At 40.1% G+C, this 23,902-nt stretch overlaps 1 pseudogene; it reads left to right on the top strand.

Moving 5' to 3' along the window:
• LOC138176120 (ceramide synthase 4-like) overlaps positions 1-23,902 on the top strand; it is a 52,313-nt pseudogene that overhangs the window by 12,051 nt on the left and 16,360 nt on the right.

Genomic DNA, 23,902 nt, shown 5'->3' on the forward strand with positions numbered 1-23,902 from the left:
ATATATATATATATATATATATATATATATATATATATATATATATGTATATATATATATATATATGTAATAAGTTTATAAGATAAGATTGCACATGTGGTCTAAGTAAGATTATTTGTTTGGTAGATTATTTGGTATTACAGTATTAGTTGACCATCATATCGGCCCTCCTTCCTTAATACCTGCTACTGGCTCATTTCCTTATTCATCCTCTACACATAAGGTAAGCAAAGTTATGTCTGGATATTGCCAAATAGATGAAAAGAAATACTTATCTCAATAATCAATTAAGTTTGACCCCACTCCAATTTATAAACAAACTGGTAAAACCTTTTCTCATTTAAGTTTTCTCTTTCCCTTTCTTCCTTTCTTTTCCTTCTTTCTATCTCCTCTTTACTCTTAGACCCTTTAGTCTCATAGATTAAAACAATACCTAAGTGAGTGCTCATGTAATTGATTACATTAGCAAATTAATATTTACAATGTATCAATAGGAAGTGAAGTTTACAACCCAAGTCATCTCCGCACTGTTGGAATAGAACCTTGTAAAATAAAATTTTCATTACCATTTCTACTGGTCTGAGTTCTCTCAAGATGGTGAAAGGAATTCAGCCTCAGAATGAAAAAAATCACTCTGGCTTCAAGAGGAGAATTGAAGCTTTTGACTTGAGAAAGAAGGATTATGATCACAGAATCCAGAAGATATTACAAAAGTTGACCTTCAATGGCTAGGGACTTTCATCTTAATATACACACCCCTCTCACATAGTCAAACATTTTTGACCAGGTTCAGAATTCTGAGCAATTTACATCCCATCCATATTTCTAGGTGTAAATCCAAGCAAAAATCACATTATGGCAATGGATAACAACATCCATAGTCCCTATGCAAGGATATTTTACTGTTTGTGGTACACATAAATATATTCATGATGAGCATAAATAAATACAGTGTAGTTTAGAGAAGGTGGGTACTGGTAGCTTCAGGAATAAGAAAATCACTTTAGGCAGAAGAAAGGTCTTGGCTGAGTCCTGAAGGAAATAAGGAATTATGTGAGACAGAGGTGAGGAGTCAACAATGGTGACAAAATGATAGGAATAGAGATGTTCAGAAGAAGAGTGAGTTTTGGCAAAAAGATCATGAGTTTCATTTTGGACAAGTTAAGTTTCAGATTCTAGGGGACCAGAAGTGTCTAATAAGCAAGTAATGAAGCAGGATTGGAATTTAGGAAAGAGTCTAAGCCTGACGATATGTGTCTTTGAATCATCTGTGTAATTATGCTAATTAAAGTCTTGGGAGCTGAGAAAGTCAATCATGAAGAGCATGTAGAGAGGGAAGAGGGCTCAGGACAGAGCCTTGGCAGGTAACCACAGCTACATAGTTTGACATGAATGTTGGATCCAATGAGAAAATATGCTAACATAACTTCTTCTAGCAAAGATCTGCAGAAAAATCTTACAAGAAGCATAGAGGAAGAAGGAAAGGGAGTCAACAGAAAAGTTATGTCAGCAGCTTCCTAAAAGTGATAAGAGTCAGGCCAGAGACACATAGAGTCTGCTGCTCTTTCCAGAAGCAGCAGGAGAGCAGACCTTCTGAGAAAGACCCAAAGAGGGCAATAAGGCCCGGGGCGGGAACCTTTGAAGCCAGGATTATTGTAGTAACCAGTAGTTACTGTAATCGTGTGCAATAGAAGAGCCCAATTGCTTAGGGACTCAGATCCCAAGTGTCCCTTCAGAACTTTAATGTCTTCAAGACTATTGAAGGAATTAAGTAAAAAATACTGAAGATCTAGACGTATATTGGTTCTGTTGCAAGGATGTCAAGAGGAGAAAGAGAAGATAGAGTAAAAGTAATGTGCTAGTAGGGATAGAAGAAAGATGGGGTGACATTTGGCTATTTGGCATAATTGAGGTGTGTGAGAAGAAAGGCAGGAGGAAGGGGGAAGCAGGCATAAGATGAACCCCTTTCCCATCTGAAATCGATGAAGGAGATTGAACATGCACACACAAACTAATGCAGAAATACATCAAACCCAAGAGAGAAAGAAATAGAGACACTGAGAAGGTAATTTATATAGGAAGATAATACTGGGGAGGAAAGAGTCACAAGCAAAACAAACATGAATCTGAAGAGAATATTAAAGGGGTGGGAAGGATAAAAGAAAAGCAGAGAAATAGAATCTGATGAGGCACCCATCAAGAGGGAAACAGATGAACAAATTGTGAATGTAATGGATCATTACTGTGCCTTGAGAAATGATCAAAAACATGATTTCAGAGCATCCTGCATTGTATGAGCTCATGTAGAGTAAGATGTTTTCTTTGATCAGAAGGACAATTTATATAAGGACAATAACATTGCCAAGAAAAACAACTTTGAAAGTCCTACTAACTCTGATCACTGAAATAAGAAACCATTTCTTCAGAGGATCTATGATGAAACTTAACAGAGAGGAAGTTGACTCAAGGAGAAAGAAGAGATCCATTTAGGGCATGGCCACCTTGTGGATTTCTTTTGTTTTGCATGCTTTTTTGTTGGAACAGCTCTCTCTCTCTCTCTCTCTCTCTCTCTCTCTCTCTCTCTCTCTCTCTCTCTCTCTCTCTCTCTCTCTTCCTCCCCCCCCCTCTCTCTCATTTCAGGGATGGAATGAAACTGAGAGAATGTTATCAATAGTGACAAAATAAGAGGGCATTTGACATTTCAAAATAAAACCTGTGTAGAAAAGAACTGAAAGAAACAAAATCAGGGTAATTCTGAAAAAAAAAGCTGGAATTAAATATTTTTTTTAAAAAGAAGCAAGCAGAATAGAGTACAATTTCATTTATAGTTCTCATTTGTGTTCTGCTGCATATATGAAAATGATTTGAGGTGTGTTTAAATTAATAATTTTTAAAAACAAATTTTATCTGTTATGTTCCTCTGATTTATTAGTAGCCTTAGAAATTCAGAAAAAGGAAATGACTTAATGTGTCAATATATGACATGGAGAAATTGGTTCTAGGGGGTCCTCTGACTGTGAAATTCAACTCATTTTATGGGATTCTTGGTATCAGGGAACATGAGGCCCTGATCAGTTTCTCTGGACCTTTGCTTTCTGTATTTTTCTTAACTCCATGTCACACCTTGGTTACATCTGCCTTCAGCCTCTGCAGCCTGCCTTATACTGGTGGTTCCTCTTGGAGATTGTCTTCTATGGGAGAAGTAGAAGACAACCTCCAAGAGGAACTTGGACTTTATTTAGGAACTTGAACTTCACTTAGATGTGAAGAGGAAGGTGAGTATGGTGGGAACACAGGTTTTGGGAAAAGGCCTTTGCCCTGAAAGAATGAAGGAAGGTCACCTTTCCACCACTACCCTCCTGAGAAAAGGGTCAGGCTTAGACCTGACTCTGAAGGCCAATGACTGGGCCCCTTCATTGAGTTTCCTCTTTTGGATGCAAGCAAGGGCAGGTGTGGGCACCCCAGGTTTAGCATGCTCTTTTAGAGAAAGAATCAGTGGATTCATGAGCTCAGATGCTAATTCATTTCAGTTCAATTCAACAATTAGTATGTGTCCTCCATAGCTCCTCTCATAAGGTCCTAACCACATCAGGTCTTGAACTCTCGCTCTGCCATGTTGTCCCTCTTCCCTACCCCCCACAACTACTAAAGCTCATTCAATTGCTCACTTTTGGTATCATCTGCAGTGTTCCTACCTACCCTTGGCAGGACCAAACCTTCCCCCCTACAATGCTGGGTGCTCATGTTGTCAGGGTGGAAGTCTCAGGTGGGATGGCGTAGGTTCTCTCTCCCAGGCCAAAAATAGAAGTGCTAGCATTGGTTGTTTACCTAAAATGTGAGTCAAGGCCTCCTAACCCTGAGCAGGCCAGTTTCATCCTTTAGGATTGAGGAGGTCCTGACTTCATGGCTGCCTTCCTATTGTTGTAACCACCATTTTGTGAACATCCCCCATCTCTCCCGTCTTGGGTAAATTCACCTAGGAGACTTGCCCGAAACAAAACCCACCTAGGAGACCTGCCCAAACCTGCCACCTTGTAGCAGCAAGCACCCCAGCGTCCCCAGGGTGGGCTGCCAACACAGGTTCTTAGATCTGCTTTGTTAAAGGAAAGCAACTCAAAATGGGTTAACAAGCTTACTTTAATCAGTCAAATATGTATGGTTTACCTAGTTCAGGGGAAAAAGGTCAGTACCCTGAACTTCAAAATATACAGACAGAATTATCAAGACAGAAACAGATCAAGTAGACAGATTTCCAAACTGTCCAACCATTACATCCATACCAAATCAACATCTGGGTTTTTCAAAGCCAGGCGGGGGGGGGGGTGGCTCTCAACAACCAATGGCTTCCCAGAGTCTCATATGATCAAATCACAGAACACTTCTCAAAGTGAGCCCCCAAAACAAAGCTACACATCAGGGCTTATATAGCCTTCTCCTGGCTCAGAGAATGTAACAACCTTCTGGACCCACTGGCCAATCAAAAAGTATCTACTGAAAAACAAGCCTCCCACCCCAGGCTCCAGGTGCACTTTAGCCTAGGGGCAGGGAAAATCTTAAAAATTTACATTCCCATTACACACCTGGAACCCATAACCCCCCCCCCCTTCTCAAAATAGACTTGGGGACTTTCCATTTAGGCAACAAACTGATCACTATGCAATCTAACCACTAAGTTGTGGGTTTTGCCTTTATAAACCCCAAATACCTACTCCTTGGGGCTGACTGATTTGGGTTATGCTCACCCCTGACAGTCTCCGGCTCATTCATTAATGGTCTCACTCGCTGATTTCTCGGTACAACACTCTGCCTAGGACTTCAAGGAGCATATCATACACCATTTTGTTGCCATCACTTTGATCTATTTCTCTTATTCTACCAATTTCCTGAATAGTGCTGCTTTGGTTCTGCTGCTCCATGATGTATCAGATGTCTTTCTGGAGGTGAGTGAGACTGGTCAGGAGCTCTCATCTGGGAAAGTGTTGCTGGGATCAACCTGAGCTCCTGGGAGCCTCCTATGTGCAAAGGATGTGGCTCCAGGTGCCTCCATCCCCACTGCGGGCCAGTATTCAGGCATCCCACTCCACCATCTCAGCATCATGCCTCCCACATCTGCCCTAAGGCCTCCCCCAGTGCAGGATCCTATAACTCTTCTATCTGTGCTCAGAAATGCAGAATGTCGGGGAGGGAAGCATAGAGTTTTCCAAATCTATGCAGGGGATTGGGGTTTCCAGTAGGGAGAATCAAACAGGGTTTGAATAGTTCTGGAGACCTACACAGTACATAGAAGGCCAGAGTAACATGGATAAAGGCATTGATGGCAACGTAGCAGATTGTACATACAGTACAATGTTGGTGGGGAGAGAGAATGCAACAGGTTGAATGCCCATCGGTACCACTGAAGATTTCTAGGAGGGTGGACGATGAATAGGGGCAAATTCCCCACAACACAGCATCAACTTCAGGAGCACAAGATGGAGAGATGTGCCTAGACAGCACTTTTGGTGGAAGAAGCCCTGGGGTTTTAATGAACCTTGTAAGTTCACAGGATGACATGATGATGAACCTTGGGCTGCATTCAGAGAGGCCCAGCATCCAGAATAAAGGAGGTGATATTTTTCCTGGGCCCTTCCCTGACCAGGTCACATTGCTAGGATAGTATAAGGTCCTACCTTTGGTAAAGATACTTGTAGGTTGAAATGTGTCACCAAGGAGGCGTTTTAGGGAATGAGCCAGGAACTTCCAGAAGAGGGTGACTGGGATATAGAGGGGACTAAAACTCATGCCAAACAAGAATCAATAGAAGAAACTTGGGATTTTTGATTTGGAGAAGAGAAAGATTGGGGTTGGAGGTGGGGAAAGATAGAAAGACTGATTTCAAATTTTTGAAGGGTTGTCACATGAGAAGGGCTAGATCTAAATAAACATTTCATAAGGATCAGAAGTATTTAAAAGTAAAATCAACTGGCTCTGGGAAGTCGTGAGTTCCCCAGTATCTTTAAGTGGATACTGGATAATTACTGGCTGAGAGTCGCAGTAGGCATTCCTAGTCAAGTTCAGGTTATACCAGATGTCCTTTGAGCCCCTTTTGAACTCCAGAATTGACCTGTTTTTCTCCCCTCCCAGGCTGGTAAAATGTTTAATTATGCAAAGTGGAAATATTCCTGTGATATAACCTTCCTTATCTTTGCCCTGGTGTTCTTTGTTAGCTGACTTATCCTTTTTCCAACCAAGTGAGCTTGATCCCTGCAAATGAGGTGGGGGGGGGGTGAAGGAAAGGGGGAAGCTTTATTAGCCCAGAGGCAGAGTGGTGCTGGGGACCTAAGCATTTTTTATTTAGCACCTTATGGTGCCAAGAGTTGCTTCCTCCCCAACTCTGAGTAATTATCTTCTTAATTAGTAAGTTTTTCTATATATGTGAAGGATGGGATGGGGATTCCATTAGACTCGGAGGGTCTGGAGGTCCTGTGAGCTGACTGTTTCCCCATTCCTAGAGGCCCCACTCTGTTCTCTATCCTTTCCTGGAGCTGTCTCTCTGATGACAAAGGGTAGTCTAGAAATCAGGCCCTTACAGTGTGCAAGGGACCCTTTCTTCATGACGTGAATTTTCCTCTTTCTTGTAGAGTCATCTATATTGCCTTTCATCTGTCCCAATCCTACTTCCACCTCTACTTTGGATTCTACTTTTTCAATATTCTCCTGATGATTCTGCAAGTTTTCCATGTCTTCTGATTTTCCTTCATCCTAGGCATGCTCTCTAAATTTATTTTTGTTCAAGGCATATGTATTGAACTGCTCTTGATCTCTTTGTAGCCCTGGGGCTGTCTCTCCTGGCCTGTTGTCTTAGGGTTTCCCATTCTGGGAAGCTCAGATGAATAGGATGCCTGGTCCCAGATATCCCTGCATCTCTGACAGACACTGGATTGGTGGTGAAGTTGGGGTACAAGGGTGTGCTGAAGAAGGGCATAGACAATTGAGGATCAGTTTTTGTATACCAGTGCCAATGGGCATCCAAGCAATACTGAAACAGTATCTCACTGAAAGCCTTTCTTCTCCTTCTCCTGCTTCTCCTTCCCCTTCCCCTTCCCTTTTCCCTTTCTCTTCTCCTTCTCCTCCTCCTCTTTTTTCTTCTGTCTTTTTGTCCCTCTCTCTCAATTTTCCCATTTCTTTTTCCACTCTGTCTTTCCTGATCCCTCCTTGATTCTGTTTGTTTTACTTCTTCCTTCCTGTCTCTCTTTCATTCCTCATCCCCTACCTCTCCAACTCTAAATTCATTAATCCATCTTTATATTTACTTTTTTACTACCATTCTTTTTCTGTACCTCTGTGTTTCCTCTTGTCCCTATATCTTGTTTCCTGTTGTTTTTCTCTTTGCTTTCTTTCCCATTTATGCCTATCCTTCTTCCCATTTATCTATCCTTTCTCCTTTCTTGGACTTTTATTCTCAGGTGCAGAATGAGGTAAGGAGTGACATGGAGGAACTGGACATAAGTGATGATCAATCAGAGAAGGGAAAGCAGAGGAATTAAAGACTCCAGATCAATGATATCACAGATGCATGCAACTTTCCCCGATCCTGGAGTGGTAGGCAGACTGGGTCCTGCCAGTTGGTAGAAGCATGTTCCAGAAACATAGCCTGGACCAGTCAGGGGTCATCTGCTTGCCTGACAAATGAACTCTGAATGGCTGTGCTCTTGACTGCTTGAAGACTCAATCATTATGGACATCTTTCAGCTATGATTGCGTATGAACTCCAAAAGACTAGATCTGGGCTGGCCCAGAGCTCAGGGTCCTTTACCTATGTTCATCTCAACTTTCTGTCCTGCCCCACCTCAATTGGACCTAAAGGAAAAGAGGAAAGAAAGGGTCTCTGTACAGGATTTTTACCAGGCTTAATGACACTTCTGTTGAAAGTCTTTCCTCTGAGTCAGTACCCCCAGACTTTCTGTTGAGTCTGTCCTGATTGCTTAAAAGACCAGGATTTGAAGAGTACTGAGGATGGACTAGAGGTTCTCCAAATCTTCTGTTTATCAACTCTGTTTCTAATATTAAGGTACCCCTAAGAGATCTAGGGGTTCTTCAGAAAAGATTCCCAAAGGGCTGCCCCTACATCACCATAAAGGCCAGGAAGGAAGCAGCAGCTGGATGACCCCTAAGTCAATGAGAGGGACTTAGGTTTGTAGGTCCAAGGATGAACAGGGGATGATCTATCTTAGACTCTCCTCATTCTAGCCTTGAACTTACTCCTTCAGATACTAGGAAATAAAGGAAAAGTAAAGGAGATGTGGAACCTGGGGTGCCCTTCACTGAGAGAGAACAATAAAACCTGAATGGAGTAGTATTCATTGTATCTGAGCCACTATCCTCCCCCTTTTAGCTCATCCCCCAATCACCACTCACTCTTATCACTCTCTCTATCTTTTCCTTGCTTGTCCTAGATACAGAATCCTAGAATCTGAGAACAGGGGGGAACCTCAAAGGATATCAAGTTGAAGCCCTGCCTGAGCAGACTGAAGACTTCCCCATTACATACGATCGAGTATCTGCTTGAATACCTCCAGAGGTAGTGAGCTCACCTACTATGTTGATAGACGATTCTAATGTTGAGCAGCTCTAATGGTAAGATAGTCTAGCAATTCATTCCTATGTTAACAACTAATAATGACTTTTGGACCTGAAGGATGGGTGGGGGGACTGCAAACTCTCCTCCATTGATGTACCCTCCTCTGGACCCAGACAAGTATGGATTGGGTTCAGTCCCTGAGAGCCAAGACTCAAATGAAAAGATTTAGGCTCCTATTCTCACATGTTTTTGCTCTTTATGCCCCTCCACAACTGTGCCCCAGGAAGATTTACTTAAAGTTTAGGTCTGACTCATGTTTAGGATCTCCCCTAAAGGTGGAATAAAAAGGTGCTCAATATACAATATGGTGGATTTTTTCTATTTCTGCTTTCCACTTTGTTCTAATGCTTCAAGGCAATTTTCTTTATTTCTTGTATTATTGTATCAAGATTCTTTTTTTGATCATAGCTTTCAGGTAGTCTGATTAATCTTATGATTTTTCTTCTTGATCTGTTCTCCAGATCAGTTATTTTTCTTATAAGATGTTTTATATTCTCTTGTATTTTTTCATTCTTTATATTTTCTTTTATTATTTCTTTATCTCTTATAACTTCACTGGCTTCTTCTTGCCCAGTTCTGATTTTCAAGGAGTCATTTTCTTCCTTAAGATTCTGTATCTCCTTTTGTAATTGGTTGACTTTCTTTTCATAATCTTGTTTTTCTTGGATTATTCTTGTTTATTTATTTTTCAGTTTTTCCTCAATCTTTCATTTGATTTTTTATTTTGGAGGGGTGAAGGCAAGGCAATTGGGGTTAAGTGACTTGCCCAAGGTCACACAGTTAGCAAGTGTGTCTAGTGTCTGAGGTCAGATTTGAACTCAGGTCCTCCTGACTCCAAGGCAGGTGCTCCCTTCACTGAGTCACCTAGCTGCCCCTCTCATTTGATTTTTAAAGTCTTTGTAAAGTTGTTTGATGAATTGTTTTTTTGGGCAGGTGACTATTTGACATTACCCTTTGGGAGTAAAATAAGGTTTCTTTGCTTTGTATCCTTCTCTGAAGAGGAACCCCAGTCTTCTCTATTCCCATAGTAACTCTCTATGTTTGGATTCTTTCTTCTTTGCCTGTGCATTTTTTGATAATAATTTACTTTTTTAATCACCTCTAGTCCTGGGGGATGGGGCATGGTACCTCTGTTGTAACCACCATTTTGTGAACCTCCCCCATATCTCCCTCTTGGGCAAGTTTGCCTCGGAGACTTGGCCAAAACAAAGCCCAACCTACCCAAATCCACAACCCATACCACTCCCCCTTCCCCTCAGTTACTTGGGGACTTTCCAGTTGGGAAACAAATGGGTTGTTAGGCAATGAACTAATTACTACCTTTTGGCTTCTGTATTTTCCCTGCTTGTTCATAATAACTGTCAAGTTGTGGTTTCCCCTTGGTAACAGTTATGTTGTAGCTTTTGTCTATATAAGTCCTGAGAATATACATCTTGGGGTTGCTTGATTTGGGTTGTGTTCATGCCTGGCAGTCCTAGGCTATTAAAAGACTCCACTTAAAATGATTAATGGTCTCACTTGATTTCTTGGTACAGCACCTCTGGCTTCAGATTCTCTTTCAGTTCTCCCCTTTGACCTTGAACCCATACCAAGACTTCCAGCCTCCTGTAAGTGCCCACAGCCATCAATATCCTTGCCCAACTGCTTCTGAACTCATCCAGAATGTGCTTGTTCCTTCTCACCTCCAGCCATGTGTCTGCAGCAGAGCTGTGTCTGGAGTTCCTTGCCAGCAGAGGTTCCCTCTATATTCTCCAGCACAGATGCCCAACTCCCTTCATTTCCCAGGGGTCAAAAGTTCCTGTAGCTGGGGCTGAGGCAGCATCTCAGCCCAGCTATCCCCAGGGCTTGCTGTTTGTTGTTTAAGTGATCCTAATCTGGAGGTGTTTATTCTTCACAGGGATTAAACCTTGTCCTCAGATTTTTCTTCAGATCTCCAATTGTGCCAGGAGGACCACTGTTCTGCCTCTACTCTTCTTTATTTTCAGTGCTCTATGTTCACCTTGAGGTGCTATTTTATCTCTTTTGTGGAGGAAAGTCTCGAGAGCTTAAATTTAATGACCAGTAGGTCTGCCATCTTCCCAGAATCTTCTCCATGGGAATTCTTAGCGGTAGCACTTCTGGTTGTGACTCAAGAAGCTTATTGGTATTGCTAAATTCCCATAAAGGTGAAAGCAGTTACAGATTTGACTCTTGATATGAGAAGGTTTGCAAATAACTTCCTTATGTTTTAATATTTATGTTGTTAGGTCACTTAAATTGCTACGTTTACCAACAGGTAATTGTGTCTATCATTCTTTTTGCCCATAAAAATAATTATAGTACTGAAACTGAGAGATGGGGAACCTTTGGGAAACAGTCCAATACTATGTACCTAAGGGACCCTAAAGTGTTCCAGTGAAGTATAGATGACCTAAGGATTGCCTTTCTCAAAGAAAATGACAAGATTTTGTGAAACGGAGATATCTTGGCATGGTGGTATCTGTAGTATTATAACATTAAGCCGAACCAAAATAAAGCTGCATTGTGATTCAGTCCACATTCAATGAATAAATGCTATCATATCAACAGATATTCATTTCATATTTTCATTCTCCATGTTATCTTTATGCTTGGGTTTTCATTTTACCTGTAGGCCACTTAAGACAACCACAACAAAATCTGTTCCTCCATGTGATTATTTTTTTTAGATCATTATTGCTTGGAATAACTTGGTGTTTCCATCTCAAATAGGAAAGGAAAAAAGGATCCAAAGTGTATAGTCTGAGACTGTTATGTGACACAAACACTTTTGCTTTGGTCTTTATTTAGGTAACTAACTTCCTTCTTCACTTCCAATTAAGAATCTTTCCTGGTAGAGCAGTACCACAACCTCCAGAAGATACAATGAATCCAGAAAAAAGTAGAAGCCCATTATAGCATAAATAACAGAAGTTAATAAGTAACCAAAATTAGATATAGTAAGTAGTCTGCTTAAAAAAACCCTAAAAGGCATCTCTTGCAATGTAAGGTTTTATACCTTTTTAAAAGAATCAGGATGCTGACCTGGATGCAATGAGGTAGTTAATTTTTGTGCAAATAATTTCAAAGAAATACATTTTCTCCTCAAGCAGATACAACATTCTTTAAAATGATGCCCTAGTTTATACAATTCAAGAGGATGAGGGAGAGAATTTGAACTTTGACTTTATTGTCTTCTGGTTATGTTTTGATCTTCGTCACCAAAGTAACATTCTATAGTGTAAGGTTTTTTTAGGCTGATTGCTCTTCTTCCCAGTCAAATACTCGATTTTATAACTCTTTGTCAAGGTAAGACTCTGCTTCCAGTGAGTGTGAGTGTATTGTCCCTGGCTTCAGGGGTTTTGTATCAGCTGCTCCATACCCCACCATCTGTTGGCCCAGAGCTCCACAAGCAGTTGCTGCCATTGCTGCTGTTGTTGCTGCTTCTGCTATCACCACCTCCAGTGTCCCAGGGCTGGGGCTGGACCCCAGCCAGATCACACTCCTCTTTCACCCAGGTCCCATAGAGTTTTCACACTGACCTTCCATGCTGTCTTTAGCATTTGTGGGTTGAGAAGCCTGGAAACTTCCACAACTGCCAGTGATTCAGTGGAAGGTTGGCAGGAAGGGTGTATTGCACCAGGTTGGGAGCAGAACACAATCCGGAGTGGTCTGTTCAGGCATAGACATGGTTGGTCCAGGTTGTCTTGGGCTGGGCATTTGCTTCACTCTGTCATTTTGTGGGTTCTGCAGCTCTAGAATTTGTTTAGAGTCATTTTTACAGGTGTTTGGAGGAGAGTTCAAGCAAGTCCCTGCTCTTACTCTGTCACCTTGTCTCTGCCCCTTCCCCCCCACAGCCCTCATTTTCCATACTCTCCTTTTCAGAAAGTACCTCACATTCTTAAAAAATTAATTGTAGAGATGTGTAACTGTCTTTTTCCTTCTATTTCTCCTCCATCATCCTTATAAGTTCTCTATTCTCCATCATCCTTATAAGGGTCAAGTCTCTCTTCCACCTTTTATCCCTTCCTTCCCCCACCCCTTCCCATTGAAGCCAGTTTTTATTTCCTTAAGGGACACTAGATGCTCCCATTTAAATGGAGTATGTATATGTGTTCTTTCAGTACCTTATCCTCCAGGAGGGAGATCAGCTTTATCTTGGAATAATAATAATAATGACAACAATAATAATAAACATTAAAGTTTACAAAGCATCCCATTAACTCATTTGATCCTCATGACAATCCTATGATGAACGTGCTATTATTATCTCCTTTTTATAGTTGAGGAAACTAAGGCAGACAGAAGTTAAATTACTTGACCAGGGCCACATAGTAAGTGTTGGAGGCAGGATTAAAACTCAGATATCACTGACTCTTAGCCCTATGTTCTATTCATTGCAACACCTAGCTGAGCATAAATATGGACATTGCACATTTGATGAAAGTCATTAGATAATTTTCCCTACTCTTCATAATGGTTAAAATTTTCAACCTTCTTTCTTTGGACTACTCATTCATAAGTCTCCCTTTATTTCTTTTCTCATTAATTAATTTATTTTTACTTTTCAACATTCACTTTTATAAGTTTTTGAGTTTTAACTATTTTCCACCTTCTTCCCCTCCTACCTCCCCTCTCTCCAAGACAGCATAAGTCTGATATAGGTTCTACATATGCATTCTTATTAAACATATTTTCTCATTAGTCATGTTGTAAAGAAGAATTAGAAGGAATGGGAGGAAACATGAGAAAGAAAAAACAAAACAACAGCAACAAAAAAGAGAGCAAATAGTATGCTTAGATCTGCATTCAGACTCCATAGTTCTTTCTCTGGATTTAGATAGCATTTTCCATTATGAATCTTTTGGAGTTGTCTTAGATCCTTGCATTGCTGAGAAGAGCTAAGTCTATCAAAGTTAGTCATCAGACAATGTGACTGTTTCTCCGTAAAATGTTCTCTTGGTTCTGCTCACTTCACTCAGCATCAGTTCATATAAATCTTTCCAGGTTTTTCTGAAGTCCATCTGCTCATCATTTCTTATAGCACAATAGTATACAATTATATTCATATGCCACAATTTGTTCAGTCATTCCCCAACTGATGGGCATCCCCTCAATTTCCAATTCTTTGCCAGTACAAAAAGAGCTGCTATAAATATTTTCGTACATGTGTGTCCTTTTTCCATTTTTATGATCTTTTTGGGATACAGCCCTAGAAGTGGTATTGCTGGGTCAAGGAGTCAATGCATATTCTTATGGCTGTTTATTTCTTAAAATACTTAAGTATTAAATACTTAAAAGTAACATTACATTACTTTTTTATGACACAATTATTCTCATTATTAATTATCTACTATTTATCTGGTTCTTTAAACATTTTGATTCATTAAGAGACTTAAAAGCTGTAGGCAATGGTAGTGGGTCCAAACTTGTATCCTCTCCTGTATGTATGTATATGTGTATGTGCATGCAGGCATGCAGGCATGTGTATCCAAAGTGACAAGAATGACAGCTGTTGTGTTAACCAGCTACCTTAGTAAATATATCTGCCACATATACACAATTAGAGTAAAGCCTATTAAAAATTTGCACAAAATAATTAATTATCAAAGATAGGCATAAACAATCAGTAGCTTTGTAAAACTATTGTGAGGAAAGCACTTTGTTGACACACTTTAAATGGCATAGTATAATGAAAAGAGACCTAGGTTTGTAGTCTCTGAACCTGGGTTTGAGTCCCAGCTCTGTGACCTCTGACCTATGTGATCTTGGGTAAGAAGCTTCACCTCTCAGGGTGTTAGTTTCCTCATTTGTAAAATGGATGCATATTGGGATGAGAGAAGATGCTGTGGAAATAGAGGAAAATCAAAGTAGTGTAAGGAAAAGTATATGAGAGGGAGGTTTAAAGGTAGTGAATGGATAACTGGCCTTGGAGTCAAAAAGATCTTGATTTGGGTGATACCTCTGAGACATACTGGTTGTAGAACTTTAGGGGAAATCACTCAATCATTCAGCACCCTGGACAGCTCTTTAAGAAGACTTACTGCAAAGGTACAGAAGTCATTACAAAGATGAAATCAGAGGCCTATTCTAAAACAAAAATTAACCAAATCCAAGGAAACAGTGCTGACTGTGGAAGAGGGTAAAAAGTAATATAAAATAAGTAAACAGGAAAGTATAAACCTAACACATATAATGTTAGAAGTGAAAAATATGTCAAATATCTCTCATCAAAATCTAATACATAGGGAAGTAAGATAAATACAGAAGACTGAAAGTCATTCCTCAATGGTTCAATGGTCAAAAGTTATGAACTAAATATTGCCCAAAGAATAATTACTAACTACTAATAACCACATGAAAGATTGCTTTAAATAATACAAGGAACGCACATCAAAAGAGCATTAAGGTTTCACTTCAAACTCAGAAATGGCAAGAATAACAAAAAGTGAAAACAGTCAATGTGGGCAGGACTGTGGGAAAGCAGACATGATATTATATTTCTGATAGAGTTAAGAATTCATTACATCATTCTGGAGAAGGATTTGGAATGGGGAAGGTGGGAATCACTATATCTTTGTGCCTTTTGACTTTGACATCCAACTATTGGCCATATATGCCAAGGAAATTAAAGACAGAAACATTCCACATGTAATTTAATATTCACAATGTCATTTTCTGAGGTAGCAAAAAGCCGGAAATCTGGTAGGTTCTCTAACAATAGTGGAATAGCTATATGTGAGTGTAATTATGCATTAGTACATAACTATATTAATTATACATTGTGTGTTTGTCCTTCGTTTTCAAAGAGGACTGTGACATCAGGGAAATGATACTATTATTTGCAGTTGACTTGGATTTGAGTGAAAGAGGTTTGTGAAAGCTCACCAGCCTCACTTTCACCTCTAGAGCCATCTGGGTCCAGTGGTCAGATGTCCATCAAGACAACTGGAGGTGGCCTAGGATGCATTGGGAGACCCTGGCCCTTGTAGGCTAAGGTCTTTTCAGGTGAGTGAGGTAACACCCATTTAGTGAATAGGCCTCTTTAATAAGTTAATCAAGGGGGTGGCCCCTTTAATCCAGAAAGAAAAAAAATCAAACTGGAGGAGGGGGAGAAGGACCCTCAGGTTTCTTGGCCAAAAGAGAAACAGTTATTATTTAGTAGTGACATTCACTCTGTGCTAGGATTGCAGGCACCTATTGTCCAATCTGTGAGCTCAAGAGTGAACTGGGTTTAATGCTTAATCTTTCATATAGTTAGCTATACAATAGGGTATATGGAGGTGTATATAGTACCCCAGAGCATTGGCAAAGAACCTCTGGGGTTAAGATAAAGGTCAGATTTCTGGATCCAAAGCTCACATTGGGCTCAATAATTAATTAATATTAAGCACTTACTATGTGTATGCTAGATTTCTTACTAGGAGGTGATGTTTGGGTTGGCATTTGGTGGGGATAACTGGTCTCTCCATAGGAGATGCTTTCCCAGATGATGGCTATGAGGACTGGACTGGAAGCAGGACCAATGGTGTAAAGTGGCTAGAGGTAGGTGCCCTGGATCTAAACCTGATATAGTGTTCCCTAGGAAGATCATAACTTAAAGGCTAACACCAGAGTTGGGTGGCCTGAACCAGGGCTATTGCAGGGCTCCCTGGGTAGTCTCTGAAAATTTTGCTTTGATGTAAAGCCTTAGGCTTGATGTAAAAACTTAAGTTGTTTCCCTGCATCTTTCATCTATTCCTCCTGGCTCTCCCCTCTGGGGCAAAATAGAACAAATCTTACCTTTCTTCTTCATGATTACCCTCCAAGTATTTTAAGACAGCTGTCAAGTTCCTCCCAAATTTTCTCTTCTCCAAGATAGACATATCCAATCCTCAGGCTTTTACTGAATACTTTTTCTGAATTCATTCCTTAAGCATTAGCATACTCCTGCCCTCTCATATCCTCCCCATTCAAGTGATTCTGCACCCCTCGTTATTATGCAAATCCTATTTCCTATTCCCCACTGCCCACTCCCTTGCTTTTGTCTCCCTCCAACTCTTCTTCCCAATACTCTCTCCTCTCAATGTCCCATTCCAGATTTACTCTTTATTTTCACTATGTTCTCTAGAATATTTGTCCATAATTAACAAACTTTCTTTCATCTTAAACATTTTCCTTTCACACTCCTTTCATCATCTGATTCCCTCTTGATGATGCTGTATACTTGCCCATTCTTTCTAGCACTAATGCCCACATTTACCTGTACTTTCTCAATGTATTAGTTTTAGTAAGGGAGTCAAGAATATTCCTTGATTCCTATTAACATTTCCAAACTCTTCCTTTGCCACTATCACTCAACCCTGGGAGAAGTTGGCTTTTGTATCTCACCCACTAAAGAAATGAAATGTATAAATTTCTAGACAAGATAATTTCACTTACAAATTTTTAAAGAACCCTTTAATGTAAATGAAGAGTGGACTCAAAGGATTTTTAACTGTGGAAAAGAACAATTGCTAACAACAGAAGGTTTTTTTCCTGTGAGTCTGTGTCATTATCTGTTCAGTAAAAAAGGTGCTCACACCTTAAAAAAATGAAGTCAGTTTAAATGTTTTTCTTTCCTGTAAGTAAAAAAAAAAAGGATAAACTCAACAATCTTTAATGAAATTTTGCAACTTGTATTGCCAACATTTTCCAGACTTAGGTGGTACTTTAAGGACCCATCCTGCAGGTATTGTTCTAGCAACTTTTCACTTCTCTCCTGAGAAGGAAATCAGTTAGTATTGGTTACTTTGATTTCTCCTTAGTTTGACTATAGGATTAAATTCCCTTTAAGAAAAGCTAGCCCTAAATTGAACCAGACTAAGATAGATAGTTTCTTAAGTCTGGGTTACCTATAGATTCAGTGAATAGATAGATTGATACAACTTTATCATTTAGTAACAGATAATTCAGAAAAATAAAATAATCACAGAATTATAAGGCTTTTTAAAGAGTCTTATAATTTCCCAGATGATGGCTATGAGGACTGGACTGGAAGCAGGACCAATGGTGTAAAGTGGCTAGAGGTAGGTGCCCTGGATCTAAACCTGACATAGTGCTCTCTAGTCTCTCCTTCTTTGAAAGAATTGTGTTCCTTCCCCTTTATAGTAGGTAGAGAAAAGAAGATTGACCAAAAGTTAAATTCTTCTTTCCAGTAGGTATAAGTTAAGTAATCTAATCTCCCAGAGTTAAATTTCTCCTTCTGGCAAATGGGAGGATGGGGTTTCACTGCTAGCTTATCAACCACCAACCACAAGGTATTTTTTCCTAGTCATAGCTCCCTTTTCTTCTGGACTCCTTAAAGTAAGTTCCCCTTTAGAATAGCTAAGAAATTATTTCAGTTAATCTGTGGACCCCTTTGAAGTAACATTTCTGGTTATAAAAGGCATCATCTGTACAATAAGGACTACTTGGGTAGGGTTTAGAAAGCCCAGGAGAAACTAACTAGTCAAGTGACCTTGTCTTTTGTATTGCCTTATGTTTGTCTTGTCAATTAAATTATGTTCAGAACAAGTTTCTGTATTTTTTAAAAAATGCTCTCTTCTGTAACAAAAATCAGTTCTGTAAATCACTCCTTATCTCTGACATCTGAGGAATAAGGTGACTTGATTTTATATGTAAATGATAATTTTGTAAATTAAATTATATATGCTCAGTGATTTTGTTCTGAGTTTCTTTTTATTTCAGATAATTAATCTTAACAGTTCTTCTGATAGAGAAGGGGACTTACTTTTAAATCACTTTAAGGAAAGAAGTTACTTCAGAAAAAAGGCAAGTGATCAAGAAAAAGACAACTTTAATTTGGTTTACCTTACCATAATGAAGCTCTGAATGATTTTTATAAATCCAATGCCTTGTGTATTTGAGGTAAAATCATCTAAAACATATTAGAATAAATTCTTTATGAATTATTAAGCAATATGTGAAACTGCAAATGTTTTATTTCAGTTCTGATAACATAAAAACAAAATTTTACTGATCTGCAAAAAGAGAGAGATTCAATGGAAAAAGGGAACTAGATCTGAAGACACAATCTGAAGCATTATTTGGAAGCAAAGAAGCACAGGGTTGAGAAATTAGCAGTATTAAAAAGAAAATGAAAGACTGAATCCATCTAAGAAGAGCTGCATTTTTTGTAGTTTGCAAGAATCACTCTGTTTTAGCTGCTTGAAAAAAGAAATTAAAGATAGTTGGCAGTAGCACATTGTAGACTTACAGTTCCGCTAAAAGACAATAGGAGTATCTATTATGCCACAACTATAAATAAAGGGATCAGGCTATGTACCAGTGGAATAATGCTACAATTAAATTCCAATTGGTCTTAAATTGAACAATCTTTATCCCAGTCAGCATTGTTAATCTGCTACTGTACAATTGATCAATAACTGTATGTCACAAATGGCCATCAAAGCTCCGTGATATGGAGTTCAGGTAATTTGAGATCCCCAAGAACAGGACAGAGGAGTAAGAGATCAGAAAGGGTGAGAGGGACTTCATTTGTCCCTCTCAGGGAGGAGGGAGGAGAGTGGATCATTGGTGAGACAGACTTTTAAAGATCACTGACCCTGGGCGGCTGGGTGGTGCAGTGAATAGAGCACTGGCTCTGGAGTCAGGAGGACCTGAGTTCAAATCCGGCCTCAGACACTTAACACACAAACTAGCCATGTGACCTTGGGCAAGTCACTTAACCCCAATTACCCTCCCCACAAAAAAACCAAAAACTAAAAAGATCACTGACCCCTCTTACCCTTTACTATGAGCAAGAGCAAAAGGGATATATGTCGGGCACAGTAGTTTTAGAGAATGAGCACTATGGATGTAGGTATGACTATCCGTTGGTTGCACCCCTTAAGAAGGAGAGGTGATTATATCCCCGAGACAAAGAAATTAAGTTTTGAAGCAAGGCTTATGTGATAGCATAAAGAGATGGATAGACGTTGGGAAAGAGGCTTGTTATTTCTAATGCAGTAGAGTTGAATGTCTCTCCTTCTTTGAAAGAATTATGTTCCTTCCCAGAAGTAATGGGATAGGTCAACAAATAGACATCTCCTTCTCTTCCCTCCTCTCACAACCAGAGATTGAGAGAAGTGATAGAGGAGTCCAGGAGGTGTGATATTGAAGAAAGGAACTCTGTGTGTGTGTGTGAGTGTGTGTGTGTGTGTTAAAAGACTGGGGATAAGAAGGATTAGGGCTGGGGATCTTGGGGTGGGCATTCAAGAAAAATGGGGTCCTGGGAGAGAAGGAAGGATGATTTGGAAGAGGATGGTATAGAGGGAGTCAGTAGGCTGTGGGGCCTTTGAAGGAGGAAGAAACTGAAATTGGGCTAAGTAGCTGATTTAGGGAAGGGGGACACCCCAGAGGAGAGGCTTAGCCTCTAGGTCAACATATGGAGGTTTCAGAGAGGCACAGGAAGCTTCAGTGTGTAGAAAGGCTTCTTAAAATATAATAGGATGCCACTTTCCTGGAGATTTTCAAGAACAAAGCTAGATAACCTATCCTTAGGCATGTTTCAAGGAGGCTTGCATATGAATTGATTAGCCTCCATGGTCTCTGAGGACCTAGCTCAGAGAGTCAGGGAACTGTGAAACTGATGGGGATACTAAGAAAAATTGTAGCTAGGGATGAAAGTGGTATGGAACCTGAGTAAGTAAAACTAAAGGAGAATTTGGATGAGGATCCTCTCCTAGAAGGTTCAGGGGATAGCCTTAGTAAAGGCAGAGGCCAGAAGCTGAGGGATAACTGAGGAGACAAGAGCAAGGGTCAGAGAGAGAAATCAAAGAGGTGGAAGGTGGACCTGGACCAATGTCAATAGTAGCAACAGTGATCCTTGCAACTCTGGGCAGCAGTTTCATCCTATTCCCAAATCACTTAAAATAACCTCATATGGCAGGACTCATCCTCTGCTCCTTCCAAGTTCTACATCACACTCTGACTCAGTCTCCCTGATGCCAGGTTATTTCCACCCTCCAGCACAGGAAGACCACCCTTGCCCTAATCCCCTACAAACAGCAGCACCAAGCCCTACTAAGCCACAGACTCACCCTCTCCCTCCAGACACCTCTAACACCCTAGATATGTGATGGCCCCCATTGACAATACACATGGGCACACTGCTTTTCCACCTGTTCCCAGTCTCAATGTTTATGCCTACACACCTGCAGTCCCAATCTACTCATAGTTTTCCTTTCCCCTCCATCAGCATACATATTCAGAGGTTTCCCTTCCAAGACTTGATGACCTTTCAGATTCAGCTGCCCCAACAAGAAGACAAGATACCCCAATCTCACTAATGTGCAAAAACTTTCCCTTTAATAGCCTTTCTCTCTCTTCTTTTCCCTTCCCCATATATTTATGAGCATACAAATAGCCCCCTCCTGCCAATCTGATTGACTTAAGCCCAACCCTGAGCTATCTTTTCATTCTTTTTCTCTCTTTTTTTGAATTATAGGGGGTGCAATGCCAGTAGCCACTGCCTGTTTTCTTAGTTACAAACCAAAGATGGAATGACTTCGTCTCTGTGTATCTGTCCCTCTCCTCTTTTCACTTAGGGGGATAATCCCAAGACACAGTGGTTCAGGACTCCTGCTCATCCCAAGCTCTGTTAGGGTTGTATGGATATCTAGAGCAGAGGTGTCAAACATGTCACCCATACATCTAGCAACACTCCAGAGTGGGCCTGAAATAATTAAAATTGGGAAATGTTTAGCAAAATAAATAAAAATACAATAAAACATGGATAAAATTACATTTTAAAATTAATATGTGACTCCTTCAGGGATCTGTTTATATTTAAATCTGATGCCACTCATCTAGAGGAGAGTAGCTGTTTATTTCTTCTGGGACCCACAGTCCCAGTGAAATATGGGAAAGGAGATAGGCAGAGAAAAAAAATCATTATATAATACATTTCCTCCTCAGTCCTTTAAGGGGATAGACTTTGAGCTCTCCTATCTGACTTCTAGTGAGCCTGAGTCCAGAGGTTTTAAGTGTTTACAATTGTCATAAAGGTTTCTGAAGCAGTTACTGTGGAGCTTAGAGCTTGGCTAGACACTGAAGACACCAAGGTCATCCACAGCACCCAGGCCATCGTCAGTCATTTTGACTTCTGCCCTGCTACTGGACTTCAGTGACCCTGGAATGTCTCCAATTCATGCTCACCTGTGATGTCATTGGTCCCCTCCAAAAACAAAGGATGGACAACAGCAATAACAGCAAATGCTTCCAGACTCTGAGGCCTGGGGTCATCCATGTAGGATCCCTGATAAATTTCATTGACAATAATCAAAGTCTTGTCCTAACTGAGGTCAATGGCCCAGAGGCTAGAGACAAGTATCACTTGCTTAACACTTATTCCTGACCTAATAGTTATTTGGCAGGATTAGGAATTTGGGAAAGCAGGGAAGTCAGGCATGATCAGGGGTGCACGTGGGACTCAGGAATGTCCCTGGCATGCTCAAGGAACAGGCTTGAAGGGTTGGGTCTGGGCTGAGAGCCAGGGAGTAAGTCTAGATATGAAGACCAGAGTCAGACTGGAGGAAGGTCTTGAATGACAGGGGAGGACTTTGAACTCTTTCCTGTAATATCAGTTGGGGAGGGGAAAGTAGGGGATTGATAAAGTCAGTGAGTGAGAAGACAGTGTACATACAGTCAGTGGTGGAGTTACTGGGAGAGAGACTTATTATGAGGATAGTCAGGGAGAGTTAGGCAAAGTTAGAAGAGGAAGGAAATAAGCATGTGTTAAGTATTTACTATGTGCCAGGCATTGTACTAAGTGCTTGATGAATATTATCTCATTTAATCCTCACAATGACCATAAAAAGTCGATGCTATTATATAATTATCTCCATTTGATAGTTGAGGAAACAGGCAAAGAGGGATTAAGTGACTTGCCTGTGGTCACACAGCAAGTAAGTGTCCTGAGGATAGATTTGAACTCAGGTCTTCCTGCCCAGTCCAGGGTTCTTTCCACTGCACCACCTAGCTTCCTCTGATGTAAAGTCTCTGCTACTGATAACTTATGTGATCTTGAGCAAAATCTCTTTCCCTCTTTGGGTTTTGATGGGGGTGGCAAAATGGTGTGGTGGAAGAATCAGGGTGTTTGACTACTGCTAGGTCTGTACCCTCCAAAGATCATAAAAAAGGGAAAAGTACCCACATGTTAAAAAATATTTATAGCACCTCTTCTTGTGGTGGCCAAGAATCAGAAACTGAGGCAATGTCCATCCATTGGAGAATGGATGAACAAGTTGTGGTATATGAATGTAATGGAATACTATTGTGCTTTAAGAAATGATGAGCAGGTGGACTTCAGAAAAACCTGGAAAGACTTATACGAACTGATGCTGAGTGAAGTGAGCAGAACCAGGAGAACTGTACACAGTGACAGCCCCATTGTATGATGACTAACTTTGATAGACTTAGTTCTTCTCAGTAATGCAAGGATCTGAGACCACTCAAAGACTAGTGATGGAAAATGCTATCCATATTCAGAGAAATAACTATGGAGTCTAAATGCAGATCAAAGCATACTATTTGCTCTCTTGTTTTGTTATTTTCTTTTGTTTCTTCTTTCTCATGGTTCCTCCTATTCTATCTAATTCTTCTTTACAACATGACTAATGTGAAAACATGTTTAATATGAAAGTGTATGTAGAATCTATATCAGATTGCATGCCATCTTGGGGAGGGGAGAGGGAGTAGAGGAAGAGAAAATTTTAAACTCAAAAGCTTATGGAAGTGAATGTTGAAAACTAAAATTAATTAATTAAAAAAAGAATCAGGGTATTTGAAGTCAGAAGACCCAAAATTTAAGTGTTTTAATGAGCCGATTGACCCCGGGCAAGTCATCTTTTTGTGCCTTAGTTTCTTCATCTGTAAAATGATGGTGGTTTATGAGATGATCTTGAACATTTCTTCCAACTTTAAATATTCATTCTTCTTCCATTTTAGACCTACATTCCAAAGAGGTCTAAAATAAAAAGTTCTGGTAGACCCTAAAATATTCATAGCAGCACTTTTTTTTGGTTAAAAAGAACTGGGAACAAAAAAGGTTTATGATGTTCTACTATGTGCCAGGAATTTCACTAAAGCTCTGGGGACAGAATAAGAGGCAAAAGACAGTCACTGACCTCAAGGAACTTAGAAACTCATAGGGAAGACAGCAAGAAAATGAACATAGGTAAATGCTATTTCCAGGATAAATAGGAAATAGATAACTGAAGGAAGTAATTATAATTTCTTTGTTCAAGATTCCTATCAGTGACA

This window comes from Petaurus breviceps, unplaced genomic scaffold, assembly GCF_028583685.1.
Source record: "Petaurus breviceps papuanus isolate PSGF00001 unplaced genomic scaffold, PetGlider_PUasm1.0 103, whole genome shotgun sequence".
Classification (NCBI taxonomy): domain Eukaryota; kingdom Metazoa; phylum Chordata; class Mammalia; order Diprotodontia; family Petauridae; genus Petaurus; species Petaurus breviceps.